The sequence below is a fragment of the Leptonychotes weddellii genome, chromosome 4, assembly GCF_054177405.1.
Source record: "Leptonychotes weddellii isolate Sample4059 chromosome 4, ASM5417740v2, whole genome shotgun sequence".
Lineage (NCBI taxonomy): Eukaryota > Metazoa > Chordata > Mammalia > Carnivora > Phocidae > Leptonychotes > Leptonychotes weddellii.
Window position 1 is genome coordinate 14,646,249 of NC_138372.1, and position 6,000 is coordinate 14,652,248.

The 6,000-nt window shown below is 62.9% G+C and overlaps 1 protein-coding gene across 2 annotated transcripts in view; it reads right to left on the reverse strand.

Moving 5' to 3' along the window:
• The window catches only part of RAP1GAP (RAP1 GTPase activating protein), a 65,129-nt gene extending 62,103 nt beyond the window's left edge, over positions 1-3,026 (reverse strand). For both annotated transcript variants that reach the window (XR_014144710.1, XR_014144709.1), the window contains exon 1: positions 2,930-3,026. The gene's annotated coding sequence lies outside the window, so the exon portion shown is untranslated. The remainder of the gene's footprint in view (positions 1-2,929) is intronic.
• Positions 3,027-6,000: the final 2,974 nt, after the last annotated feature.

A 6,000-nucleotide genomic window follows, 5' to 3' on the forward strand; every position in this document is an offset into this window, starting at 1 on the left:
GGATCTCAGAGGATTCCCTTCCCTTCACACCGGCTGGCCCCCAACCTTGCTGGGAAGGCAAAGCAGAAGCCAGGACTTGGCGAGGCCTCCTGGCAAAGTGGCAAAGGAAAGGGAACCCCGGGGCCTCTTGGGCTGGGGGGTGTCCTGTCTTAGGAGGGGCCCGTGGAGCAGCACCTTCAGGGACAGCAGGGTGGAGAGGCTCCTGCGGCAACCTGGCCGGTGGGGAGAGGGAAGGGGCAGGAGAGGAGGGTACACGGAGGGGGAAACCCCAGGCACTTCCCCAGTATTCTCAGGGTCAGCCGAGCGGGGTTCACGTGAGGCAGAAAAGAAGGAAGATGAGGCTTTGCTGGGGTGGTGGGGGGGTCAGAGGGGCCCCTGCCACCCCCTCCCAGGGTGACGAGGAGTTCACGTCCCACACGCAGGAAGCTGATGTAATGCACACGTGTGTGCACCCGTGGTGGCCTGGGTGTGGGTGGGTGCGTATCTGCCAGGGTGATTTCTCAGGGCGTGGGGCTTTCTCGTGCTCTTTCCCATGTGTGTGTAGGGCTCACGCGTGTGCCCGGGAGGGGTTCACAGAAGCAGCTGTCAGTCGGATGAGGGCTTCTGAGGAGGCTCTTCTCGTGACGACCCCTTCCATCTGTGTGTGTCCGCGTGCTGGGTGGGGCGTCTCCTGGTGTCTGCAGCGCCGGCCAGCGCTGGGGGCGGGGGTCTCGACCCGCGCGTGTGCCCGTGTGTTGCTGTGTCTGGGTCTCGGGGTATTTGTGAGTCGGGGCGTGTTCTCGTCTGTGTCTGGCTGTGCGTGGGTCTCGGCTGCTCCTGCAGTACGTGTGGCTGCCCGGCAGGACACAGGCCTCCGTAGACAGACAGGTGGTGTGGAAGACAGACCTGGCCCAGGAGTCCTCAAAGGGCCTCTCAGCCCTGGAACGTGGGGCCGGCTGAGGGGGAGCTAAAGCAGGGGCTCCCTTACTCCAGGCCTGAGCAGACGCTGCAGGGTCCTGAGGCCTGAGCAGTAGAGACCTCCCCCCCCGCCCCCCCGGGGGCCAAGGAGACCCTCTGCAGTTCAAGAGGGTCTCATAGGGGTGGAGGGTGAATAGAGCCAGGAGAGGGGTCTCCTGAGACCCCTGCCGGGTAGGCAACACAGAGAAGACCAAGGAAAGCTGGGAGTCCCAGGCTGGGATGGACCATCGTGGCTGTGGGAAGGGCCAGCAAAGCAAGCACCGGGCTCTGGGAGAGGAAGAAGGTCTGAGTTCTGGCCCCTGAAGAAAGGTGGACGGGTTCTCCTTAACCTGAGCCAGCTTCCCCACGTCCCTCCAGATGCAGCCTCACCTCCCCAAGCAGCACCACTCCACTCGTCACAGACCCCACCCCCCACCCCCCAAAGATCCACCTAGATCAGGAGTCAGAGAACTGACGCTAGCCCCGACAGAGGCGACTCCGTGACCTTGGGCAGGTTATTTAGCCTCTCTAAGCCTCGGTTTCCTCATCTGTGCAATGGAGACCTCAGTGTGCATGCACTCACGCACACACCCCACCTGACACACTGCTGTGCATGGGAAAGGTGCTCATGCCACCTGGGGACTAATCCTTACCTAGAATCCTTTCTGAGGCCATTAAGCCACCCCTCCACTTCTCCAGACCCTCCAACTGCGAGAGGGGAGCTCAGAGGGTGGCTGAGGCCTGGATGGAGAAATAGGGGGATTTCTGGGGCCAGCTGGGCAAGACCACCCCCACCCCCACTCCGCTGCTGCCCTCTCCCCATTCAGGAGCAACTTGGCTGATGTTTCCTCCCATTACTAGAAAACAGACCCTCCCCCCCACCCAGCTTCTTCTTCCAGACACGGTCAGGAAGGAGGGATCACTGCCCCCTTGGCAGGGTGGGCTGAGAGCCTGGGACCCAGCTCCCTTTTGGAAGGAAATGACACCTCCTACTTCATTTTCCCTCTGCCTTTCTCTCTGGCTCTGTCCTGACCCAGCTTCTCTCAGTGGCCCTTCCTGCTGGCCTCTGACGACCGCCAGGGAGGGAATGAAGACGGGGACAGATGCCAGTGTGCCATGTGTGAGGGGTGGGGTGTCCTTCTTGATCCCCCCCCCGCCCAGGCCTGTGCTATGGCCCCAACAAGGACTTGGGGGTCACGCACAGGTTGGGGTCTAACCACCACGAAGGGAGGGCTCTCGCCTCCTGAACTGGGGTGTGTGTGTCTGTGTGTGTGTGTGCGCGCGCGTGTGCGCGCCCGCGCGCGCGCCCAAGCCCAGGCACCCCAAGGCTGGCACCAAAGCGTCTGCGGGGCGTGGGGACCGCCCTGTGGATTCCCACCGAGTCCTCAGATCCTGCGGAGCCAGGGGAGGGAGGCGGCGAGGGGGCGCCCGACTGCGTGACGCGGGTGCCCTGCTCCGCGGCGGGTCAGAGACAGGGGCGGGGGGGAGTGCGCTCCGTCCCCGGGGAAGCAAGGACATCACCGCCCTCTCGGCTCAGGGTCGTTGCCCCTGAGGACCCCCACTTCCGTCCTCTGAGGACCGGAGCGCCTCCTCCTGGGGGGGCGTTAAGGCCCGGGGCCACTGCCCAGGGATCGAGGGAAAGCGCCCACTTCTCCGCCGTTCCCTCCTCTGCACCCAAGGCGCCCCCTCCCCAGGCCGAGGGCAAGAGGGACTCCCACCCACGCAGGGGGGTGGCGCCCGCGCCGCCTCAGCGGCCGCCTGGACAAAACCCCGCAAGCGGGGAGGGGGGGCTCAGCCGGCTCAGCCCAGGCCTGCCCCCACGCCCGCCTCCGGCCGCGGCCAACCCGGCCCGCGCCCCCTCCCGCCGACCCTCGGGCCCCGGGTCCCCGCCTGCGCGGGGTCCTGGCGGCCGGCCGAGGGGAGCCCGCGGCACTGCCGTCCCTTCCCCGTCCCTTCCCCGTCCCCGGGCCGCACCCGGGTGGGGCGGACTCACCCGCGGGCCTGGGCCGGGCGTCCTGGGCTCGGCACTCCGGTGCCCGCGGCAGCCGCTGCAGCTCTGCTCGGACGCGGCTTCGCGTTCGCCGCCGCCGCCGCCGCCGCCGCAGTTCGGGGAGGGGGGGCGTCACGTGACCGCGGAGCGCTCCTTCCCCGGCGCCGCTCCCCCCGTCACTGCGGAGCCCGAGCCGCGGGCGAGGGAGCGGGAGCGGCGGAGGCCCCCGCCCTGCCGGCCCCCGCGCGCCCGTCGCCCCTCACGGCGGTCCCGGCGGCGGGCGCTCTGTGCCATTTCTCAGGTGGGGAAACTGAGGACCAGAGAGCGCAAAGACTGGCTCAAAGTTACGTGGCTAGACTGTGGCAGGGCCCGGGAGAGGACCCAGCGATCCGGCCAATAGCCGGTGCCCCAAGGGGAGGGGGACAGCTTCTGGGGCAAGTAGGGGCGACGGGAAAGGTGGGGGACACGCCCTAGGCCCCCATGGGCTCCGCGTGTCTGCAGGGGCGGGGAGGAAGGAAAAAGCGCTGGGTTAGGTGGGCGGGGAGCCTGTGCCCCAACATCGCGTCCTCCGCACAGGGAAGCTTGGTGTGAGTCCTCGCAGCAGCCGCGTCGTGACCACTCCACCCCCAGCGGCTCTTGGACATCCTCCCTGGAGTGGGCAGCTTGCTCCCCACTCCCAGCCTAACCCGGGGCGGGGGAGGTGAGCCCCGGCGTCTAACGAAGTGGAGGGACAGCCGCAGGAGGCAGGAGGGGTCAGGTCCAGAGTTGAAAATCCAGGCAGAAAGGTACCACTGGGATCACTTTTAGTCTACCTGCTGAGGCCCACAGAGGGGAAGAGATTTGCCCAAGGTCAGGTGCAAATCAGCGGCAGCAGCTCTGGGGCCTCACTGTGTGTTGCACATCTCCCTTTCTTCTCCCCTGGGCTCCTCTTCCAGGAGCAACGCTGGATGAATGGAGGGGACAGGGAGTGTGTCTTCAGGGCCAGAGCTCTGGGGGACATGGGTGACGGTGACCCCATGATCATGCCCCGAGTCACAAACAACACTGATGTCAGAGGGGATCCTTGAGACCTCTGGATCTCACTCCGTTGCTCTAATAACTGGGGAAACAGTCTGCAAAAGGGGTAGAGACAAACGTCCGTCTCACCAACCATTTAGAATTAGCGGACCAAGCCAAAGGGACCCTCTGAGGTCAGAAGCCAACAGGCCCACTTCACAGACAAGTTAGGGAGGACTCAAGCCTTGTATTCATTTATTCAACTTATTTATTGAGCACCTGCTGTGCTCAAGGGACTGTCAGTCCCACCTCTCCCCGCCCCCACCCGCTCCCCATCTTTCCAGCCACCCGGACTGCATTTCATTAAGGAACAGATCTGGGACCACAGCAACCCTTACATCAGCCTCTGCACCGAGACATGCAGGCCCCGGAGTTTTCAGTCCCCTGGGCACTGGGACCAGGGCCATGTTTCTCCACCAAGATTCTCACCCAACCAAGAAGAGATTCGAATTAATAATGAGGACATGCCTCATCCTCATTCCACCTCCAACCCCACCTGCAGATGCGAAAAGGCAGAGGGGAAGTGTGGATCAGCCACCAGTTCTTCCCAGGCCTTGAGTCAAGTTCTCCCTCCGGCAAGCCCTCGTCAGCCATGGGTGGGAAAGAGGCCCCAGCCCAGAGCTTCTCCAACTCTGAACAGCATTGGAGTGGCCTGATCCTGATGCAGAGGGTCTGGAGCTTGCGCTCCTGCATTTCTTTTCTTTTTTTTAAAGATTTTATTTATTTATTTGAGAGAGAGAGAGAGAGAAACAGCATGAGAGGGGATAGGGTCAGAGGGAGAAGCAGGCTCCCTGCTGAGCCGGGAGCCCGATGTGGGACTCGATCCCGGGACTCTGGGATCATGACCTGAGCCGAAGGCAGTCGCTTAACCGACTGAGCCACCCAGGCGCCCGCGCTCCTGCATTTCTAAGAAAGCTCTGCCATGTGCCTGGTGCTCCCGGACCACAGGCAACTCGTCTAGCAGCGCTGGTAGAACGACGTTGTCAGGGCAGGAGGAAGACAACTGCTGGCCCTGGGACTGCGGACAGAGGCCTGGTACATCGCCTGCTTACTCTGTGCCCCTCCCCCACCCCCCCTCCCCAGAGGACCCTTTGGTTTCCTGCCCAGCACTGGGACAGGGCCTGGATCCTCCTCAGGATGCACCAGGGCTGTATAGTTGGTTCAAAGCTGTAAGGAGACAAGTTAAATGAGGTTGGTCAAGGGACTTCTGGGAGATGGTGGTGCAGCAGGGATTCTGTGGCATTCCAACTGCCCCAGACAGGTATGTTCATTAGGGCACTGGTCCCGGGAGATGCTTAGTGGAATAAAATCCCATTTGAGACAGGCTGGCTGAACGCCTAACGGCCTTCCAGGGCAGCAAGCGCTGGGCTGGGCTGGCTGGCCTACAGCAGGGCTGGGCTCACGCATCTCGGGAAGGACACACAAATTCCAGAGTTCTCGGAACTCAGCACCACATCGCCTCCCATCCTCCCGCTTTTTGGACCCTGGGCCAGATGGATCCTTGAATGCAATTCGGATCACAGTCCCAGTGTCTTTTCCTGCTTCGACTACTCCCCCAGAGAGCCCTCTTCCCCTCCCTGTTGTGAGACAGAGAGGCCACGGGCTCCCAACTCTGGCTAATGGTAATTAGCTAATGGCCAATGGTACCACTCCAGATTGTGAGTGGAGACCAAGGTGCCCCACCTGAGTCAGCGCAAGGGGGGCAGACGGAGGCAGCAGCGGCACGAAAACGCACAAGGTGAGCAGTTGCAGCTGTGACCTTTCATGCTCTGGATGGGCAGACTCCAAGCTCCCCCAAGGGCCTAAGGTCCTCCTGGCGCTGGGGGACTGCATGTGCCCGACCCTGGCTGAGTAGGCCAAGGAACGAAGGCTCTTCTATGCCAAGCCTCTCTATTCCTTCTTTATAATCAAGGAGCTTTCGATTACAGCATTTTCCTCTTTAGACAAAACCTCAATGCAAGAGGCTTATAATCTCCAGCGTGTTCTGGGGGGCACCATTCTGAGACTGTCAGGGCCCC